Raw genomic sequence first — 24,067 nt, 5'->3', positions numbered from 1 at the left:
TCGATCGTCGGTCGTTCAGACATTTTCATTACCTCCAAACTGATTATTAATATCTGAGAAGATTTGAGAAGCAATTGACATTGAACTGACCCAAAATTTAGGATATTTTGGCCTTTTTAGGCTCGAAGTGTCTTAATTTATTATTTTGAAGATTCACTGTTTTCTCGTGATACACTGGCGAGGTAAAAAATCAATAAAAATCTCTGTAAAATAAAAAATAATATACGAGTTAATGGAAATAATAAAACTCTTAATTTCGCTTTTTCCTGTTACTTAGACGTACTTTAAAGAGATTGAGTACAGAAATTGCGTGGTAATCCTTCAAGAGGATTGTGCATCTCGCTGCGCCCTATCTCTCTCTCTCTCCAATAATCCGCGTTTCTAATCTCCCCGTAAAAGGCCTCTCCAGAATCCATCAAAACGTACACCGACTGCCAACTATAGACACAAATGTTAATTTGAACTCATTGAAAGGAGATTCCACGGGTTCTCGTTTAGAAAACGACAACAAAAACAAATTGAACAAAGGGAGTGGGTATTCTCGAGGGATTTTATCGCAAATCGTTGAATGTTTCTTCGCTCGGTGGTTTCAACCATTTTTATTTTCTCCCTTTCGGGACTCTCTCGACTCGGACAAAACATGAGGTCTATATTGGTTGGCAGTGTGGGCCCCTTATTGAACCGTGTGCAGAGCATGTGGGTAGAGATGAGGGAGAACACAAGGCGGCAAAGTGGTCGAGGTAGTTCTCCCAGGGCGTTAATGAGGAGACTATCCCCGGTTGGGGCCCGGGGAGCGGCATTACGCATACATTAGGCATCCCCTGGACTGATCAGTCGGACCGATTGGATCAGTACGACTGCTGCCGACATTGCTATTTTATTTGCGAATGGAATTCAAAGGATTGTCTCGGGGAGTCTTAATTTAACACTGGGGTGGGGAATTTTTTTGCCATTTAACATTTTGGAAAATTGTGAATAATCAACACTAATCAAGATGTCCAAACCAATATCGATAGAAACAATTTTTTTTTAAATCAATATAATTCGTAATTCCCCTCAAACTATCTCAATGAAAATCCCTAATTTTCCCCTGTTCCCGGTACATCCCAACCACCATTTTCCACCCAATTCTCTTCCCTCCCATTCCAACAGCAGCCACCGAGAATGGGAATGAGAGAGGAAGCTCTCAAGCGGCGCTTTCAATTATTCCGCGAAACAATCCCGCCGCTTGTTTCCTTCAGCGATTACATCTCCAAGTATTTATTCGTCGGTTTATACCGCGCGCCCTCACTAGTCTCTCTCGTGGAGATAAACCCTTTCCACCAATCGTGTCCTTTTTCATGTTATTATCAACAGTATTAACCATCTCCCTCAACATTCAACTCCTCAACTAAATTAACCCACTCCTCAGCCTCCCCCTTTCCCTTCACCCCCTAATTGTTATACTTTCGAGACTGCGTAATTGTGGTGAATGGCATGATTATTCACATTATTTTTATCTTGTTGGTCTTGTTGTTGTTGGCTCTCCTTATAATGTTTTATTCGATACAATTGTCTTCGCGAAGCTGATCCTACACAGCGATAGGTGGGTAGAAGACTTTGTATATGTGGAGGGAAACAATTTTACTACTACCAGTTAGTGGATTGCGGGAGATACCCGATGACGATAATTCCGGTCGTTGTTGGGGAATTATCGAGAGTTAATTGTAGACTTAATTAAGCATCGTTAGTTACAGTTGGGGGGCGGAGGGGGAAGAGGTAAGATATGTTGTTGGATTGAGATAGTTTGTCCCCTCTCCCAGACGTTTCCACTGGAAATTTAAATGACATTCAGAATTGTGATATTCTGGGGGAATAATTTGGGCCTTATTAAAGACACTGCGGGGACTCAACGAAAAATGTTGGGTGATATTGAGCCGAATTTTGCGTCTGACGTGTTGGATAGAATGATTTTTAGTGAAGTTGATGAGTGTGAATGGAAGACACATGGTACCAAGGAAACTGGAGCAATCTTCAGCTCTCGTCTCGGGATCTTTATATATTCTTTCGTTCTGTTGTGTCTATCTGCACACAGGGAGTGTTTGGTACGACTACTGATGGCACGTATGGCCCACACGTGTCTAAATTATTATTGTTCTGGAATATGAAGCGCAGGCTTCGAGTTGTCAAGGAGACGGAAGCATATTGCCGAGACAGCCTAATCTTCTTTTTCTGGGATTTCAATTTGTTTTTTTTTTATTTTTACTAACATTTTGGAGAACGAGAACTCATCAAGTGTTGGTGGGAGGCTACCACCATATTCCATTAAAAAAAATGACACATTTCCATTTATAAGTGTCGGAGGATTGAAGGCTCGTGTTTTTGTCTTTGCGAAGGCTTTGACATTTCACGAATGCGAGGTCTTGCAATAAAAATAGTGCAGTTTATCACGATTTAAATGATGTATGCGATTGTTATTGTCATTCTGTAGTCTTGTGAAAGAGAAAGAGTTCATCGGGTCAAAAAATTTATTGGAATATGATTGAAATATTTTTAATAACTGAGAAACATGTAAAAATGTTCCGAGAAATTGCCTAAGACTTGTAAAAAAATATTTTTCCTCATTCAACGGTGAACCATAAAATCCTGCATTTTGCAGTTTCACTCAAAATAATATTTCAATCAACCGCAGCAACAATCAGTGTTCTACTCATAAAAAACCCATAAAAGCGGGAATGCAGATACTTGAAAAACTCAATTCCCCATGATAAAGTGAAAATTGTATTTCTTCCTCTCATCAGATAATCAATTTGCCATTTTTTTAATGATTCATTTTTAATGTTTAATCATTGCTCCAATAAAATTTCTCAAAAATCAACAGTATTAACCATCTCAATTATTCCAATTCCCTCTATTTACTTATTCCCAAGTAAGAAGTCATCAACCGTTAAAAATAAAAATTTTACCATCCTCTCGACTAAAGCCCCGTATTCTGCAGTTTCACTCAAAATAATATTTCAATCAGCGGCAACAATCAGCCTCCTATGCATAAAAACCCCATAAACTCGCGAGTGCACATGCACGAAGCACTCAATTCCCCACAATAAACTGAAAATTGTACTTTCCGTCATCATCAACCAATCAATTTCCCGCTCTTTTATAGTCCCTCTACAGTCGAGCCCCTCCCTCCTCCACTCCCACCCCCTCGCACCACCTTCAATAAAGTAAACAAGAGATAAATAAATAATCATGAAAATTATCCAAAGGAATGACTTCGGATGTTTATATCTACGAGTTGAGTCGTCTTCATTAACTCAAGACTTTTTAATGATTTTACCACTTCTCTATATATTTTTTTTTTATTTCGACACTTTGATGGACGACCGGGGATTACTGAAGGGGTTCAGGAGGGGGTGAAGAGGAGTCAAGGGTAATAGGTAGAGCCGGAGGTTTCCGCTCAGTGGAGCAAAACGTGTGGCACACGTATACGAACAATTTCAACGATTTGTCCGCTTTGATAGCAAAAGCTCAAGTACAAGTATTGCACATCTCTGCAAGGCATACGACGGGATGATGAGGGATCGGGGAGGGTTAACGGAAGAGACGAAAAATATCCCCCTTTCTCCTCCTCGGGCCCCTCGACGACACGCGTTTGCCACTGAAATTAACGGCGCGCATCCGCGCAAGCGGCACCGGCGCTTTTAACGATATTCCCCATGTCGTTTAATTTAATTTGACGATTGCTCGTTAAAGCCCGCGGAGACGGGCATTAAATTCCTCACACCTACCGCGGGCCTGTGTCTGTAGTTGGGCGAATATGTCAATTGAATTTGTCATGTTCAGACAGTGAGAATATTCATTATGTTGCAATTGAAGGATTTTTTTTCACAATCGGAGATAAAATTCTAATCATAATCATTCGATTTCCGAGACAATTGCGACTAATTCCCACAGTAAAAGCAATTAATCCCCAGATATCCCAGTGTCACGATGACAGACACCGATCCACTACCTATTACCGCACAATCCGAACCCTAGGGGTGACATATTCGGGCCCAAAGGGATTGCACCCTCGCGATTATCGGGCGATAAGGCCGTCAAAATAATCCCTCTCCCCCTTCCTCTCTTTCCGCCAACGCCAATTGGAAGTATCACCCTAATTACATTGTACACGACTGCCGATACTTCACGATCCTGCTCATCATCATCATATTTCCAGATTGACCAATAACCCGAAAAACTAGTAATTCGCTGGATCTGTCACGTTTGATGTGGCGTAATTGCGTGGACATGTGGGGCTAGAGTTTATGTATTTTATTTTCCTCCCTCTCTCTCTTATTCAACAATATTCGTGATACGAATTGAGTACACTAATCTCCCTAGATAACATCAGTAATCCGAATAAACGATTCGGCGATATGTATCGCATCGAGATTAAAGTAAAAAAAGAATGAGAATGTCAAAAGAAAAAAAAAATGTACAGGGAGTTGTCGATGTAATGAGAGCTCGTCAAGTGCCACCAATGTATCATCCACTAGGGTAATCGCTCCAGGGGCTGACGACACAATACCGTATACGCGAAATGACGATTATTCAGGGGTGGGATTATGGGTTTTTGCGTATTGAAGGTTTCACGTGTGTTGGCCTGCCCGGAGGGATGTTGGGGGATAAGGGGGATGTGTACACTGTGGCAAATATGACCCCGTGGACGGAGAATGTTGACATTGGGTAGATCTACTCGCGGATTAAAGCTTTGTGTTGGACAAAACTCTGGCACAATGGTCCAGAGGTTATTGTAAAGATCTATCGACGACCTCGGGGAGTCTCAGACCCACGGTGACGGACAATAACGCGTGGGGGTGGAGTAATAACGCGTGTTGACAGTGTTTTAAGACGGTATATTGTGTTTTTCGAGGGTTTATGACGGTTTTTGAGATGGGTTGAGCCCATTTCACGACGACAAGTATCGGATCCTTGAAATTAAAAAATATTTAGAAAAACAAAAAACCCTCCACCCAATTAAAAAAAGTCGTAAATTTTTTTTATCCACCATCTTGAATTAAGCCAGCTTTAAGACATTAGGTTTTTCCCTCTACCGGGAAAAAAGGGAGAATTTGTGACTTGATAAAAGTGCATTGAAAGCTCATGGATACCATCTGGTCTAGTTCTTCAAGCGCTATAGAAGTGCAACGTGTTGGTTGGTGGTAGTGGGTAATATCTTGGTAAGCTCCGTCTTTTATGACAGGGTCTAGAAGCGCCTCTCAAGGATATTGGTAATCTTGGTGGCTGGCTGTAATATTGGCGCAGTGATCTCTCGCCCTCGCGATGTATAGAGACCCTCCCCTCCTCCTCAACCGCCTCCTTCCCACCCTCCCCCCACACCACCCCTGCTATCACCCAGAAGTACCCGCCCTATTCTCCTCTCTATCCATCAGCATGCAGCTGTATTTATCTCCATCCTCCTCACCCTCACCGAAGCACCACCCACCAGGATCTCCCTCTCTCGGTCCGGGGCAGCCACCGGTATTGATGCGGCTTTGCAACTACATTCCAGCTAAGAACATACAACATTGCTATATCGTGCACGTTGTCAGACACCCAACCCCCCCTTGTATTTCCACTCGGCGGTCGAACGACCCCTACACTCTTCCTAAGACACTGAATAACCTTTTGCTGAAACGACGGGGAAAAAAAATATATATATTTCGACATCTGAGAAGAAATCCTATCACGTAATGAGAATTTCATATATCAAGTGGTGCACAATGCTCTCTTTGATGTTTATATATTTTTTTTTGAGAATACTGATATTTTTTGGGATTAATACGGGTGAAGGGGATGGCCAGCTGAGGCTTTGAAGGGTAGTTACTTCTTAGAAATTGATTCCCATACAAATTTTGAATTATAATCTCATCATTTGTATGTGAATTAATGGAATTTTGTGTCAATAAATTTATAAATAAAATACTGTGGAATCTACCACGTATTAAATGGTATATTAATGAAATAAACAGTGAAAAAAAAGGGACTGATGAAAGATAAAAAAAAAATGTTAAACTTGATTTGAAAACACGATTAGATTCCCCAGTGAATACAGGACTACACTTATTTGGCCTCTTTGTCTTGTCTCTTGAATTTTGTTTCGTCCATTGCACTCACCACATGGGGTAATTGGCATCGAGAATTTCTTTAATTTTTTTTTTTACTTCTCCACGCTTGTATGTGTAAAGACAGCACCGTACTACGAGGTATCAAGAAGGAATATGTGGTACATATAAAGAAGGAGAGGTAGACACACGCATGAGCAACTTTTCGTTCCGTTACCAACGCCGATGGCAATTATGGTTATTGGACAATGCTAAGTGGACCATGTTACAACGACGGCGATGATATGTGGCGTTTGTAAAAGAAGGTGATCGAGTGAGATGAAGAGAATGCCGCTATTACCTTATATCTCAAGTAACACAATCTCATAGACGTGTAATTACGTGATACACATTGCCTTATTTTATAGAACGCAATGGCAATTAAAATTTTATCTAATTAAATTCTCGAGAAAAATCAGCAGTTGTGGAAAAAAGGGAAACGAGTTGAGTAGAAAATCAAGAGGTTGAAGATTTTAGAAAAATTATTCGAGGGTAATTATATGATAATAATTATCATATTGACTGATACATCAGGGGGAATTTGAATTCTGGCCATTGATTGGCCAAATTATATTTCCTTCTCAGTACGTAATGAATAATTAGATATCCCCAACAGTCTCCACACTATAGAAACCCTGAATAAAGTACATCACTACCAAAGACTTGAATAACCAACCTCGCACACCTCTCATCCCCCAACGACAACCCCAACAATAAACCCCCAACAATTTCCCCTTCTCCACTTGCTTAATTACAACAAAATTAACATCATCCCACAAAGTTGTTGGATATCAACAAAAATCCCTCCAATTTTTCAATACTAATTAGTAAAACCCCGACTGTTTCATCCCCGCATTGCGCCCACATAAGAAAATACCCCATAAACCAAAAAAAAAAAGGAAAAAGCATTCGAAGAAAGAGGTTGAAATAAAATTTAATAAAGAAATAAGCAGAAGAACCCCTTTTCTCTTTTTTCTTCTCTCACCGGTGAAACGAATGTGGCGCCCACGCGGGGTTAACACGAGAGAAAAATAAAAGCTATTGAATTCCCCCCTCCCCTCTTTCCCACCCCCTCAGAGTCGACTTGTCGGCTCAGAATCTGTTCCTTCTATACATTTTTTTTTTCCTCCTCCTCCTCCCACCATTTTTCTCATACTCTTTTCTTCCGCTCGCGCCTTGGCGAACAAAAATAGCCTTAGCAATGAGAAAAGGAACCTTACAGTTTCCTTTCACCATTTCTTTCATAAAAATTTTCTCTGAAAACTAATTTTCCCTCCAAGCGGGCTGAAACACGAATGCTGGTGTTGGTGCTAGTGAGCTTTACGTATACAGTTCCTACGTATAAAAGGGGGGGGAGGAGCAGGAGGGGGAGGGAGTGAGAGAAAAAAAAACACGAAGGAAATGAAGGAGAGAAGAAAAGAAAAAGTAACAGGGTTCACCTTTTTTTCTTCCTCTCTCTCTCTCTCTCACTCGTTGCCACTAACTCAACAGCATTGAACCGACCTCTGTTCACTCAACGCCTCTCCCTCTGGTTCCTCCGACTTTGCCACTTCATTCCCACTATACAGCACTTTTATACGAGGTGCTAATCTTCCAGACAACCCCCTACCCCCTCCAGGGGTTTGCCGTTACGTGTTGTTACCCCCTCTCCCCCCTGCCATCACCCCCAAAGTCATGAGCAGGATTATAATATAATATGGTACTTAGAAGGGGATATGTCATAGTCGCGTCGTCAAATCTGTCGTGATGAGTCGGCGGTTGGGGGGTGGTAATAGTGCAGGGGGGATGGTGTCTATTTTTTGACCGTTGGTTGGTTTATGGAGATTCGAGGAAGTTGGGGAATTATGGGAGTGGTAATTTGAAGTAATTTAAAGGTCTTAGCAGCCAATTTTTTTCATGTCTGACTTAAACAATATTTCTTTCACTGAAATATTTTGAAATAAAAGTCCTCAAGTCTCCCCACAATTCCAAAAACAATAGTTTATGTGACAATCGACATTCCCCTTCTGCGATAGATCAACAAGACCTGGACATTTTTTTTTTTTTTCGTATAAATAAGAATGAAAGCGATAGACAGTAATTCCCCTGGGAATTGTCCAGGTATTGCCAGAGAGGATCGTAGGGAACAATGTGGGTCGCCTCTTGAATTATTCCCTTTGATTGCTCGCTTTCGTCCCGCTTGGCAGTGTGTGGTTCGTTTCGTCGTACAACCCCGAGAAAGGGCAGCCCCTGTATGTATCTCACCCACTGTCGAAACACGATTTAACCCCCCATACGACACATCACACATTCATCCATTTCGTAAACCTATTTCCAGGGGCCATTGGATTACAATCGCCCGAATAGTCGATGAGCTCGAAGTACTCAAGTATTCCGATGTTGAAAATTCATCGAAAATAATTGAGTCACGTTAAAAATCCACCCATTTTACCCCACAAACAGATACATATGAGTATTTCCTAGGGTTTGTGAAGAGGATTACGTGACTTAAATTATTTGTAATGTTTTATTGCTGAAAAAAATAAAACGGAAATTTATTCCGCAACGTTAGTATAAAAAAATCAATTAATTGATATTAAAAATTAATATTTCATATTTCATTCACCGTATTAATCAATAAATCCTCCATCACAAGACCCACAAAGATCAAAGCCCCACTCTATCATTCGTTTCTCCCAAAAAAAAAGAGCTTATTACATCAGAAATGCGTGATCCATCTGAACGTACGACACCTCGACAATACACCGTATAGAGATCGTGTGTGACACATCTTCAATCCTCCCCTCATCCTCCAGAGGGTGGAAAATTTATACAAAGGTTTAAGGTGCATGACTTGAATTTCAAAAGCGCAGTGATTCAAAGCATCTCACCAGCATAAGGGCGATAAGTTGATAACACATGTCTGTTGTACGTGAGAACTGATGAGTAAGCTGGTGCGAGCTAATGACTACGCGCTTTTCGACGATATTATCCACTGGGTGAGGATCATGGGATCATTAATATTCGTAGATTACCACTGAATGGAGAAAAAATGAGAAAATCTGGCGCATGTTGAAGCTGAACAATGACATGCAAAGGGAAAATAATAACTGCATAACAAATATTTATAAGCATGAAGTTATAAATATTTATATTTATTGCTTCTAGTCTCGGGGGGTGGCGGGAGGAAGGGGGGAGGGGAATCCTTAATGAAGGTTTGAGTTAATTCCCGGTGTATAGAGTAGATTCGATGCCTCCGTTTTAATTTCCGGACTTTCTCCACTCACCGCGTAAGAAGAAAATACACTCAAGTAACAGTCATTCCAGGTATAAACGAGCGTAATCCCATAAAACGTTGATTAACCCGTTAAGTCGATCCCCATCAGGAAGTAGGAGTTTCGCGAGGGAGATACCTTCCCTAACGAAGTGGCAGCACGCGTATTTGCAGGTGCAATTCAAATGTCTATGCTTCTTTAACTCCACAAACACGCCACTGTCATAAACATCAAAGAGCTAGGTGGTTCACTTTTATCAGTTGAAAATAATTATAAAACATTTCTTATTAGTTTTTATCCCCCAGGGCATGTTTGATTGCACCCGGATGTCTTCTCTCATAATATTCGATTTTGTTTCTCAGCTTGAGAACATGAAGGGAAGAGAGGAATTGGACAATGAGGATAGGATGATCGAAGTGTCGGGAGATGGATTAAGGCGGGTGGCTAATGAGTCGAGGGATGATTGATATCCCCTATTCGTTCATTCTTGTTGGCTCAGTCTTTGCTTTTCGCTCGCTCATTTCCCTCCACTCGGCCTCCCATGCCTTCTTCATTAGTTTAGTTGATTTAACATTCGCAAGCGAAAATTATAGCCTCTTAAAGACGTGTTCGATCCGCAAGACATTTCCGCGAGGCGTCTCATATTTTTTTTCTTAATGGGAGACTTAATGACTTTTTAAGACAGCTTTGTAGCTTTGGTTTTTGCGCATATGATTGAAGTCAGGCCCGGAGAGGATTTTTTTAATGAGTAGTTGAGAAAGCCACTGGAGTAATTGGGTTATTGGTTTTTAAGACGTTTAGGTCTGGTGGGATACAGTGACATAATTTCAAAAAATTTATTTATCGTTATAAATTAACACGACTCCAGGGAATTAATTTTTTTAATTTAACATTTTTCCCCATCATGACGAGTGTTTACAGGTCCCAGAATATTTAAACCTTTTTCTTAAAAATTGAATTTGAAAATCTATCGATAGATATTGACCCGAGGCGCATATGAGCCCAATGGGACATAACTGATGACAAAGTTGTTTACAGCATGTAGTCCATTAAGTGCAGATAGATCAAGTCCCGAAGGATCTAAACAGAGTGCCCGTGGGCGTCATCCCTCCCTCCCTTTCCCCTAACAACTCAAAGGACAAACATAACTACTTTATACCCGCAAACTCAAGGGGTTAAGCGGAGCCTCCGTTACGCTTTGGTACAACTCGCGCCAACCCTCGGTGAAAATTCCCCCATCAGTGACGTCAGTGTGTTGGAGATGGACCCATCGTCCCAGCTGGATTGATCTCCCCTGAATATTTCATACCAAACGACCAAACTCGTTGGTCCCATCCAACATCATTCCTCCAAACCCCCTATCCCCTTCCACTCGTTCATTAAGTTCATTATTTCCCGATGAGTTTATGTCTCTGGCTCTTGATACATCCGACGAATCACTCTCTGCGGTGATGATCCATTGGACTTTGTGACTACTCAACGGTTTACATTGGGTAATAGGTCTGAAGAGCTCAGAACTATTTTATGTAAATCAAATGAATATAATTTTTCAAATATTTTCACCGGATAATTATCGAAGGGTTAATTTTAATTGAGTTGGACGGAATTAAACAGCAGCGATGCCCCGTAAATCGTATAAATATCAATTTAAGACGTCTTAAATTCACCGACCTTTCATCGATCACTTTTTCAAATAATCCCCATCGATAAATACCAACCAATCCATAAATTCTAACATTGAATGAATTCATTCTACCACACATCCCACCCCTCACCCCCTCAACGATGTGTTCCCCCATCGTTTCGATGGGTTTTCACTGCTTCGCATGAATGGGACCAGCGTTCACCTTTTGATCAATAAAAATAGATAGCCAAATATGGGAATATGTATCCACGATGGATCTCCCAAGCACGACAAATTAACCCAACATGTACAAAATAATCCTACTGGAAAATGGAGTTTGAATAAAAAAAAAATAACAGGCAAAACATATCTATTTCACCGGGAATTGAGTTTTTTTTTTTTCATGAATGGTCATTGCCCAGGATGATCGACGTGGCCAGTAGTCGTTGGTCTCTTTTGCCCATTAACTTTTTATATATCTCGAAAGCAAAAAAAAAACAACTCAACTTGAATTTGAGGCGTCGATAAGGAGCTCTTGCCCTTCAACTCTTACTCCAACGTCTCGACAGCTCTCTCCAATCTATACATTTCCACCTCATTTTTTTTTTTTGCCCGCCCTTCTCTTTCAAACCACGAGGAGGGTGGAGAACGAGGGAAAAAAAGTATGACAGACATAACATTATGAACACCAGCGGAGGAAGAGGCGAGAGGAAATAAAAGAGATGAGCAGGGGGACCCGGGGGAGGGTGAGGGGGGGGTTGGGCATGACGATCTTCTGACGAGGAAACAAATGCGCGAGATCAAAGTAGCTCGGGGGGGCTCATTGGATGGGAGTTGATTATTTTTATGACATGATAGCGGGGCTGGCCAAGGAGATGAGATGCCTCATTCCACCTTGTAACGAACGTCTTTGCTACCTCACCCCCTCTGGGTGAGCAGTACTACTTCTTGCTCAGGCACCCCGTGACCGGAATACTTCATCGTTCCTCTTACATTCGAGCTATTCAACATTCTTTTTTTCTTCGTCAACTACGGATATAGTTGCGTCAGCTGATAAATTGATGTAGGAGAGTATGACATTGCGCTGACTGGTTTCAGGGAGATTGTCGTGACAGCCATTAACCGATATATTCTGAAGCAATATCGATTGGCCCTGATTGGAGAAATTTTCGGTCCTTATTTCAAAATATTTTTATGAAAATGAGTGGAAGATATAATCGGGGTTCGATGTATACCGAAGGTCTGTCTCGAATGAGGGTACATTTGGGCCTGAATTTACAATATATTTGGGACTTAATTGAGGACATTTTTCGACCTTACGCTTTATAAAAAAGAATTGATCAGAAATTATTTCTCTGTCACTCTGAGATCATTTCAAAATTCCTGAATAATAATCGATACCCAGCAGTTGGATAAATAAAAAAATGATGATTGATGACTAGTAAAGACCACTTCACTTCACGAATCACCACCACCAATTACAGATTACAATCACCAAGAGAATTTCCAATTGATACCCACTGTCACTTCAATATTTTACCCCACTTCCGTCCCCAAACCTCTCGATAAAGTCTCGGTCTACGTTAACTAGTGCATATCTGAAGTTGCGATTACTCAATGAGGGGCATAATGAAGTGTCTTAACTCAACTACACGAATACTAGACGTACAAACAGTATGTCTTTTCATTAATCCAATATGTAAACTTGTATCAGCAATCATTTCCTCAAATCTCTGGCTCCTCCCTCCCTGAAAATCAATTTCGCTGAAGTATTTCTTTGTACCAAGTTCATCATTTGTAAAAAAAAAAAGGCACTCGTTCATTGAATAACTGAAGCCCTCAAAGTCCGTCCAAGCAGCGAAGGAAGAAAAAAAAAATCTCAACGAGAAAGTGGAAAATTCTCACGCACACGATTGACTGGAATACAACCCCCTCGTTTATCCGCGAGAATAAGGCCGAAAGTACTTGTGAGGGTGCACTGGTATTATCCATCGTCGGATTCCTCCGACAATTGAACTGCTCATACTCACGGCCATCGTTATCCCCTGGCGGTATAAAAATAAAAAAAAAAAAAAAGAAAGAGCCCCAATGAAAATCAAATCGACACGGCCAAGTTGTGTACAATCCGACAGAGGGTTGGAGTTTCATACGATTGAACGATATAATTGAGCGTGCGGTCACTCTTGAGGGCTGTGCGCCAGGGTTAGAGAAGCCCCGGGGCCCTTTGTCCCTTTATTTGACCCTTCCAGCTAATGTGACCCACGTGTTTTGAATGGAAAAAGACCATTGGTGAGTTGAGAGAGGAGACACGGGTGTTGTAGTGCCTCAACAAGGCCATCCAACACGTGTACATGAGATATAATCCACCTCCCTTTCCATTCCCCACCCGCCCTTCAACCATTTCTCGCACAAAACCCATATAGTCTCAGCTCGAACAGCAGACCCATTGTGTTCACTGGGCTGGGTCTTCTCTTGACTTTAACATACCCTCGGAACGTGCTCACTTCCTCACACTGGAGTATTATTACAGTTTTTTTAGACAACCGGATGTGTCAAATTAATCGTGATAATTTCCTGCAAAAAGTAGGGACTTGATTGAAGATTATTCGGAATTTATTTTGGGACTTATGTTCAAATATTTGGCGATAAAATCCTCTGAATTGCGGGGAAAAAAAATTTCCGCTGATGTAAAAAATATTGAAGGGCCGAAAGTATTTCCTCCCACTCCCCTCCCCCTCTTCGCAGACTTTAATGGAAATTCATAATACGAAGAATGATATGACAGGAGTGCGAAGAGGGATGAGGGGGTTAAAGATGGGGTATACACAGAAGCACCGAAAACTCGGAGGCTTTTATTCAATGAATACCGAAAGACAGGGGCTGTGGGGGTACAACGGGGGTGAAATCATTTCCACAGAAAAGGTTAATAACAATAATCATCATAATTTTCCTTCTCTTTTCACGAAATGGTTCAGTGTTCAGAGCTGAGAATTGAACGAGAGACTCGGGGGGGGGGGGGAGGTGCACACAGGGGCCTTTTCATTCGGGAGGGCTAGTATGAATACTATGAACGAGTTGAGCCACATCCTCGGACGTTCTCTCATCCCTTTCCCCCTCAACTCCTCCCACCATCCCGGTCTATTCCATTTTTCCCTTCGCCTTCAGAATTTTCACAATAAATTAACATTTCTTTTTACAGCGTCAGACAGTACTTCCATTTCTCATCCAATTGATATTTTCATTCTCGTTATGTTTTTTTCTTATTTATAGGGAGGGAGCAGGGGGGAAAGGGCATTTGTCCGTACTTGAAAGAGGGAATTACGAATGCATAATCCAATCAAATGGTAAAGTGGATGGTAACAAAAAAAAAAATGGGAGGGACCGGACAACCTATCCAATACATGGGAAATATAACCCAATCCTCCCCATCAGTGAATACCATTTTTCATATATATATTTTTTTTTCTCCTTTAGTGGAGCTGATATGCCCAGATAACTACCCTATCCTACTCGCGAAACTATACGAATATATCGTATGAAAGGATGAATGCCAAAAAACGTAGAGTGATAGTCGACCTCTCGAAATCGGTATGCCAGCGGTATCTGCAAGTACTCTCATGCCCTCACTCTTATTGGCTTCAATCCATGAGATTCGGATAATGAAAGGGAATTATTATTTTTATGTCATTAATGGGTTTGTGATATTGATTTATTCTGGATCAGAAAACGTGAGTTTTTCATTTTTTTATCGCCACGAGATAACACTAAAAATTTTCATAATTTTTACGAACGAGCCATCAAACTACCCGATATATTCCTCAAATAAATCCCCTCACCCCCGCCCCCACCCCCCCTGTGGTGCATTCGCCCGAAACCACTTAAAAATCGTTTATCCAACATGTCTGGCATAAACTTTGAATCAAAGTTGTCTCTTCAGTCTGAATGTTATCGTTGCCTGTCAACAAGGGAAATCGAGACCGATGCCTTCTTTATACGAAGCGAGATTTTCCCGATCGGTGTGGAGAGCAACCCTGTGAAATGGAAGGGGGTGAATTGAAACGGCTCAGACAACCCACCACAGTATCTCCCACTTTTCCATGTACTTTTTTTTTTTTCTTCTCTCCTTTTCCTGAAGGAACCCAACGACGGAATGAGTTTTTGTCCCAGGGTCTGAACTCTTCTGCCATCATCCTCTCGTCCTCCTGTATCCCCTCCCACCCCTATCCATCGAACAACCCGAGGTAGTTTATTCGAGGGAGAACGACGGTGGGGCGACGATTTAAGGAAGCTCCACCCCCGTCAGCCCTTTCTTTAACCATCTTACGATTCCTTTATTTCCTTTCATCTCACCAGCCACCACCACACGGCTTTTCTCAATGCCCTCGTCCTACCACCTCTCCCACCCTATTTCAACAGCAAGGTGACACACCAGAGGGATAATAGAAAGGGGGGGGGGGTGGACTATACAACACCGAAAACGGTTGCATTGGGCCACTGCGAAGTTGTGCGAGTGCTTTGTCAATAGCCTGTTAATGCGTTAAGACATTAATCATTCCCTGTCAAGAGTCTTATCGCTATTGTACCCCACGACTATTTCATGAGAATCAAGTTGGAATTGTATTAACGCTGGGGGTGAAAATTATTTCGTAAAAATTGCGAAATTCCATGAAGAGAAATACATCATAATCGACAGTAGCGACAGGAATTTTCCCCAATTTTCAAACATTAAAATTCTGAATAAATAAATAAATGAGGAAGAGTTGGGGATTTTGGGGGGAGGGGGCGGTGGGGGCATTATCTTCCTTTGATCTCAATTCAATGAGATGTCACTGGTTTTGCTCAACGACAATGGTGGGGCTTTTGCCACGCTTGAGTTAAATATATCTTACGCATTTAGCCGGAGCACGATGTGTCTTCGCGCGAGGCCCCGCGCGAAAGCGAGTTCAAGGACGGATACACTCTCGATTTATACCCGCGACCCGCTGATCTCCGCGACCTCACGTGTGACTCGGAGGGTCTTGTGTCTTGGGGATCGAGTTACTAGAGATTTTTTTTTCACTGAGGTGATGATAATTACATGAAAATAAATTTTTTATTAAAATTAAACTTCGAGACTAATTTTCCTGATAAAATCCACCTTCGTCCCTCATTTCACCCCCTGGAGCTCTAATTTTTATCCAATATTTATTTCCGTGTACACGACGCAACCCCTCAAACACCGAATTCTCATTTTTCAAGCCCTCCCTCGCTCCTCAATTTCTCCACCCACCTCAAAAATACCCGAAAAGAATTCGTGAATGAGAAGAGTAATGGGATAGGAGTAGAGCGGAAATGGTCACGCATAACGAGAAGAAACCCCGGTGCACTCACCAGTGTATACAATAATATCCACGACGTGGATTTGCTGATCTGAAATAGCTGTGGGTGCGCGAGGGCATTTGCGGAGTCAGCAAACGACAACGAGAAGCTGAACAACTCCTAAAGACCACGGGGCAAGCTCCAATGGTGAGGTAGGAGGCTAGATGAGGGGTATAGGAGGGGGATGGTGTTGAGGAGATGAGATGAAGTAAAAGACTCGAAGCAGAACAGAAGGAGGATGCATAACGTGCGGGAGTGCAAGTGCCCTCGGGGTTTGTACAGTGGAAGCGATGGGTTATGCTGAGGCCACACATACAACAATTCACACATTGATGTACACAGATGTGAATGCGAATAGCTGGAGAAAGGCCCTCTCGGAGTGAGTGAGGCCACTCGAGGAAGGAGGAGTAAGACAAAACTCAAACTATTTATAGAATATTCGTTGGTACAGCTCTAAGAATATTTTTATCTCTCTCTCTCTCTCTATTGCACAGATGTATCGATGCAAAATACCAGTGTTATCAAACGAACCGACTCGGTTTATTATCCACCCCCTTGGTTTATTGTACTTCCGTGGGGCCGATTAACTCGTTCAGTCACTTGGGATTGGAGAGGAAGGAATTCTCGTATTTCAAATGAGTTTTGATACATCGTGCGGTTTATGAGTGTGCTGATGGAGGGGAATGCCAGCTCCATTCAGTTGAGGATTTTAAATGTGAATTTTCTACGGGGTGGGGAAAATTGTTGCAAAATGTTTTTAATGCTTGATTTTTTTTTTTTCTTGTTGGTGAAATTTTATTGCTGGGGGAATTCAATCCAGTGATTTAGGGGCGATAAAATTGACTTCACGGGATTTTCAATTCGTGGGAATTGTGTCAGGTGGGTTGGGGTTAATTGTTTTAGGGTTACAACGGGCTGCGGGGTGTGTGGGTAGTCAAATTTTTTTTTTGTCAGAATTTAAGGGAAAAATTTGTAGGAAAAAAACGGGAAAACTTATACCAGCGAAGGATAATTAAAATTCAGTAATTTAATCTTCCAAAAATTGAATAAATTATTTCCCGCAATTTGCCCCGTCAACAATCGAGTGGAAAAAAAAATAAATCATATCGCTCCATAAATTTTCGTCGTATTCTCCCGGTATTATAAATTATTCGACAGGTGTCGATATTCATTCAGCGTTAATCCCTCGAAAATACCGTAAGAACAATTAAAACCCACACAGTCAAAGCCCATAATTGGTTCTCCATGTACATAACATCGTGTGACGTATGACCACACTCTCGTTGCACTCGACAGGGCAAATGTTGGTGAGAAAGAGTGAGAGAGTAATAGTGTGAGGGCGTGGGCGTGAATTACGGTCACTAGTGTGAGGCGTTTATGGCCATGTGGACGGTAATACAAATCCGAGTGAAATCGTGCGGTACATTGGTCGCCTCTCTCACCTCACAGCATTGTTTTCAATGTATATAGGTGACGTGATCAAGGGTGTCGCACAGTACGCGAACAGATCGTCGACTGGAGATATAATACATACCTCGGGTATAATGAGAAAAGCGCATTTGTCGATTGTATTTACGCCCACGCGCTGGTAAATACAGTATAAAGATTAATCACGTCATTTCTTTTGTGTTAAGTGCAAACTGTCCGAACTACATCGCCGTGATTTCAGTTCAAATATCATTTTTTATCCCCGTATTATTTTATTATCATTTTTTTTTTAATTCGCGGAATTAATGATTGGTCTTCAGACTGATGGGAAAGCCGTGAACTTTCGGCTAAGAGTAATAAAGATGACGAGGATTATTAGGCGCCTGGGGATGGCTTTATTTAAGGCACTTCGTAATGAAATTCCGATTTTTCATTAAAAATAATTTTCCAACTGATTTCCGCTCTTTGATTTTTATTTCACAGGATCACAACCACTTGAAACAACGTCTCGATTATCCCGAAAATTCCCCAACGATTTGATTAATCCTATCAACATGATAGGAACACAGTCCAAACGCCATCCAGCAACGCCACACGGATGCATATCACCGGGTCGTTTCACCGAGGAGGTGGGAGAAACGAGCGCGTGCCACGCGAGAGCTCGTGCCTCTGCCCTCCTCCGTGGCATTGAAAAAAAAAAAAAAAGAAGCGACAATTTGTTAAGTAAAATATCCACCGGAAACCGGGACATACCGATCATCCCTATCATCCAACACTTACCTTCCCCCCCCCTCCCTCATTCTGAGTTGTGCAAAATTTTGCGCCTCCGCCTTTGTCGCGAATTGTTAAATGTTAATTCGTATAAATAGGTACACGTTACTGTCCCCGGCCTCGTGATATGTGTGACAGGTGTCCCCAGTGGCGTTGCCCACTTATAATGCTACTGAGAGAACTATTGAAAACTAGGTAGATCTCGTAATAGAACAAAACCCAAGCGAGTTTATTATTGAAGGGCAATTCGTGCGCATTTGAAGAAACTAAAATGAACCAGAAATTGTTTGAGTTCACTAAAAAAATTTAAAGGACGTGAATTTCGGGTCAAAAGGTATTGAGCCTTCTGAAGACCTCCGGAAACCCTAAAATCGCCTATCGATATCTTTTAATCGAGTATTCGCGCCCCTCTCCACCAGTGCTTCCTGAAAATAGAACCCTACCCCTCCCCCTGAACCGCTATATATTAATAATGACCCCAACAAAGGGGCCGAGACTTGTGCGCGGAAAACCCGTGAAAAAAAAAAATGGAGAAAAACCGCAGATAAAAGACAGTGAAGAGAGAAAGTTACGTGCAGCGACGGTACAGAGCTCGACTCCACCCGAGGTATCTAAATTCGTCCCCAGTTGGTATACCCTGTTTTGCATCGGCCTCTCGTCGGCTCTCCTCTCCCTCACCCAAACTTTTATTTTCCCAACTGGGGACTCATTCATGAGGAGGTGGAGGCGCAGCCTCTTCTCTCGCACATGTCGGACGCGAAGAGGGACAAGACGTGGACAAGAAGAGGCGAGCACGGCCGGAAATGCTGCCGAGCCAATGTTCATTCACAAGTGATGTCAAGACGTACACGTTGGTACTGGGTAAGGAGGGGGTGAGAGGTGAACGGGGCAAAATAGGGCAAAAAAGCACTGGTATTTGCGATGAATTTGTCTTATTAATCTCATTTTGTGAGAAGGCAACTGGAAGTACCAACGAATATTTCGTCGTGTTCACATCCCCTCCTTCCCCATCCACCGTGGTCCTCCCCCATCGGATAGAAAATCGGACGATGACAGAAGCAAAAGGTCCGCTGTGCCTCCGTGGAAGACCCATCACCCGCACCCATAGTCACGTACATACAAATCAAGAGAGTGAAGCACTGGCAGGAGAGTATATACCCGGTGACATCGCACCAGCCGTTGCCAAACATAAATCTTCATTTTTTTTTTTTTTTTATCAACGTTTTGCTCGCTGAGTTGGAGTACACCCACATGGACACATGCGCCTGCCAGTGCACGGGGAAATTATCCCCCCAGTGGAAAGACTCATTGTTCTTGTATTTTGAAACAGGAATAGTAACGCGGAGGGAGACAGGGGGGAGGGGGTTTATTCTGGGGAGTGAGAGCGACCGAGAGTTGGACCGAAGTTCGTGAGGCTGATGATTTTTTGAGGGGAGATCGGAATGCAGTGACTTTTCAATTTTTATTTACATTCAAATTGAAGATTACGACTGTCGTCGATTCTTTTATTCATTAAAAATAATAATTTATTTGAGGGGGGGTTAAAAGGATTGAGTCATTAAAAATAATGCGAATTCAAGGATACTGAGAGCAACGTTGTGCTGTTGAGGCGCCGTGAATAAAAAAAAAGTGTAAAAACTATGTAATGGGTATCAGATTGCATCTTATCCTGGGATCATCCTCAGCCCCGAGTTCCCAAAAAAAGCCAACCCCTCAGCCATTTACGCAGCGAGGATCGCTGCCCAAGTGAAACGAGTCAGCAGCCCGTCCGACACTTTCCCTTCTATTCAGTCTAGATGCAAACCCCCTCCCCCCCTCTGTCCCGTTTACGTACCAAGGGAGAAGGGACTAACTGATTGAATGACATGATAATTTACCTGCGGGAATGTTCAGTAATATTTAACCGTCAGATAAGGCAATTAGAATATCAATAATCAACTTTCATTGTACCCCAAAGTTTCATGAGTTGTCGGTAGATTCAATCGCCCCGCAATAATCATCAGGGAAAAAAATAATAATTCAGACGATAATAACAACATCTGATGTCATTTCAACATATAAATTAAGTCATAAACTCTAACCTGAGGCTCTTACAACCGACTAGTTGAAGGAATTACATGCGAATACCTCAGAAACACGCAAGTAAACCACACAAGAACCGCATCGCGATAAATAAGACCAGAAACTCCTGAAATCAAGACGAATAAAAAAAAAAAAAAAAAAGCCATTGAAATTGAAAAATCCCCGGCATCTAATTGGATGACGTTGTTTATTTCCACAGCGCGACTGTCACCTCTCACGATCCAGTAATAATCGGTCTTCGGGTTTATGAAATACAATCGTGAACCGAATTAATTCAATCACGTATAGGGTATACCAGTTTTCCAACCGATAGACAGACACTTTTTACCATGATTTTTATTTTATTTGTGCTTTACGCCTGACACTCTGTTACATTGACGTACAACTACAAGTCCAACTACTGGAGTGGGAGGACGAGGGGAGGGATCATTGGTGGCAAGTGGACAAAAAGCAGACGGCGCTATTAAAGAGTTAACATCAATGACAAGAAGAAGAAAACATCAAACATATTTTGCAGGTGCAGAATTGCAAAGATGAAATACTATTTGCGGTGGATTTATTAAGGTTGTTCGGGATTTTGTCATTAATAATTTATGACTGAGATAGATAAAGGTTGAATTGAAATGACAGATAAGAAAATTTTACTGCAAAAATAGGTAAATCAAAATAGTTTAAAAATTATGGAAATTCAGAGGAACCAGTCATCAGTGAGAAAATTAATATTGATTAATTTAATATCCACAATGAGAGCCTCAACTATTAATTATCATTAATAATTATGAAATAGAAAAATAAATAATAAAATAAAGAATTTGATTTTTTTAAAAGGAATTTTTTCTCTCTGCGTTTCGTAAATTCAACGACAAAAATTTCAACTCCAATCCCAACACTATTTTCCACCTCAGTATAAGTACGACAGAGGCCCGAAGGCCGTTGAAATCGACCGGCACTCAAACACATCAAAATATATTCTGGACAAATCCAATTCCCCCGAAAATAACACAACCACTGGAAGCAGGTGTGGATGGAGTTGCAACGATATTTCAAATATTGCCCAATTTCCACACGTTTATTTTCACTCCAATATTAATTTTGATAAAGAGCATCACAAAGAGGGGTTTGAAAATTGTAAAGATAGAGACTGGGACATCAGTGGGGGCTGAAAGAAGCTTCGAGGAGGGTGGGTGAAGAGGAGGGCACAAGGAAGGTTTACGGAAGACATGAAAGGGATGCGCACCGCCGCCATTCTCGTCCGTTTCTCTTAACTCTGACAGTGTATCAAAAGGGGGGGGGGTGGGCGGAGGGGGTGAGGGAGGGTGGAGGAAGAGGGTTGGCAACGAGTCTACCTGCAGTGGTGTACGTGTACCCAGAGACAAGGTACTGCTTGCTGTATAAACTAGGTGGATAGACAGTGCCCCAGCTCTCTCATTTTCTCATTAATGTGATATAGATATAGATAATCCTTGGTGGGTAGTATCTTTATAGTTCTGGGATAACAGTTGATAGTACACAAAGAAATATTTTTGATAAAAAATTCCCCTAGTAGTATTCAAATGACGTTAGGGTAAAAAATCATGTATTAATTTTGACTAAAGTTAAATTTAGGATGAGTTTTATCTAAAGTTTCTCTCCGTGTGCTGACAACTGACGTCAAAAGACACTGGAGAAAAAAATATCGTGCCAACAGACGTGCGGTACGAGATATTTGCGAAGTATTTGAGATGCATGGGGCGTAAGGGGACACGGAACTTCTTGGACAGCCAAAATCGACAGCCATTAGTATCACCTGGCATAATGGTTGGAAAAATTGTGAGGAATGTTTATGGTACATTGACGGGAGGCGTCATTTTTTATAGTGTATTTTCATGCTCCTTCGAATTTATGCGTTTCATTTATCATCTTAATATTTATTCGAATCGTATTTCATTCAAATCCACGAATCCCACTTGAATTCATAATCACCAAAAAAATATTAATAATAGTAATAGTTATTTTATAACTATTTTTTTCTCAACTCCAATGAATCCTCAACAATTTCCTCGAGACGTCCGAGAAATTCCGCAATTGGGGGTTGAAAATTAGGATTTATTTGGACTCGTGGAAAATTCCAGAGAATTTTCCAATTTGTCCGGAAAACAAAATCGACTATTCGATTTTTTTAACGGGAGATGATCCCCTTGAGGCGTTTGCGCATGAAACAGAGCGATGAATATACGTGGGTTTACCTGCGCGTAACCAGTTGTTTCGCGGGGGCACGGAGAGACCCGGAGCACTCGCCAGTTGGAGGAGAACGGGGGTGTGGGCGGAGGAGAGACCGATAACAATGAGCATTGTGATTTGCGCGGGAGGTGGCTTGGAGCCTTATTGGTCGGTTGAAACTGGCATTCATCCTCCCACCCTCGCGCGGCCCCCATTGGATCTGGCGGTTTGGAATAGCGGGGGTTGCCCGCGTCAGTAGTCACCGTCCTGCTTGAATCAGACAATAGGTACACAATGCGCAGCCCCAGCAGGTTTCACCAAAATCACCATTGCATAATCATATTACACTGTTGCGTGGAAAATTAATAGATTGTGTTATACAATCCGTTCATGTTTATCAAATTAATTGTTGATTAAAATTGTGATTCTTTGGAATCTCCAAGGAGATTCAGTAACTGTTATTGTCCTCAGGAAAATTCGAAAAAAGGCATCACTCATTTTATTTTCCAAAGAATTGTTCATATTATTGTGCGTTGTTGATGAATAAATAACAGATTTTTTTTTAATATCGAAAGCTCCAGGTTTTTCAAGTCTGGAATCGACTTCTGGTTAAATTTGAGATATCATTGAACTTCCTAAATGAATGAATTGTTCATCAACAATACTGGTCATTGCAAAATACCTCATTACTTTGTGAAACGTCAGAAGGTGTCCAAAAATAGTCAAACTCTTTTGCAAATTACTTTACAACCCTCCAATACCTGAACAAGACCCTGCTCTCCTCCTCAACTAAAAAATTTCCCAACTCCCTATCACCATCAAAAAATTAATCCCCCTTCCCTCCCCCTATGAATCCGTCGTCGAAATTCCTTTAAAAAAAAAGAATGCACCCTAGAATCCGCAGGGCCGTCTAAAAATCAAGAATCACTCGGTAGCCCCACGACTATAGGTTCACCCAGCAATAAAGGAACAAGTCTCTCAGCGGTGGGGATAGAATTCCCAGCATCTCCCCATCCGAACCGTTGGCACACACACGGCGTGGGTGCAGGGCCCGAAAGTAGGCGGTAACTCGGCGTGAAGGGCGTGGTAAACGTTGGAAGCCGTCAGTTACCTCGATTCCGTTGTCAGTCGGTTGTCGCTAGTCGGCTTTTGTACACGAGACCGAGACGAAACTACCCGAATAACCCCGATACCGAGTGAGAGGCATTTTCTGACAAGAACAGGAG

At 41.8% G+C, this 24,067-nt stretch overlaps 1 protein-coding gene across 2 annotated transcripts in view; it reads left to right on the top strand.

The window, feature by feature from the left end:
- Positions 1–24,067, top strand: part of LOC135170556 (transcription factor SOX-13) — an 82,066-nt gene that overhangs the window by 25,615 nt on the left and 32,384 nt on the right. The window lies entirely within an intron of this gene.

Source organism: Diachasmimorpha longicaudata, chromosome 17, assembly GCF_034640455.1.
Source record: "Diachasmimorpha longicaudata isolate KC_UGA_2023 chromosome 17, iyDiaLong2, whole genome shotgun sequence".
Taxonomy (NCBI): domain Eukaryota; kingdom Metazoa; phylum Arthropoda; class Insecta; order Hymenoptera; family Braconidae; genus Diachasmimorpha; species Diachasmimorpha longicaudata.
Note: the sequence above shows the minus strand (reverse complement) of the source record. Positions and strands in the feature narration are given on the sequence as shown.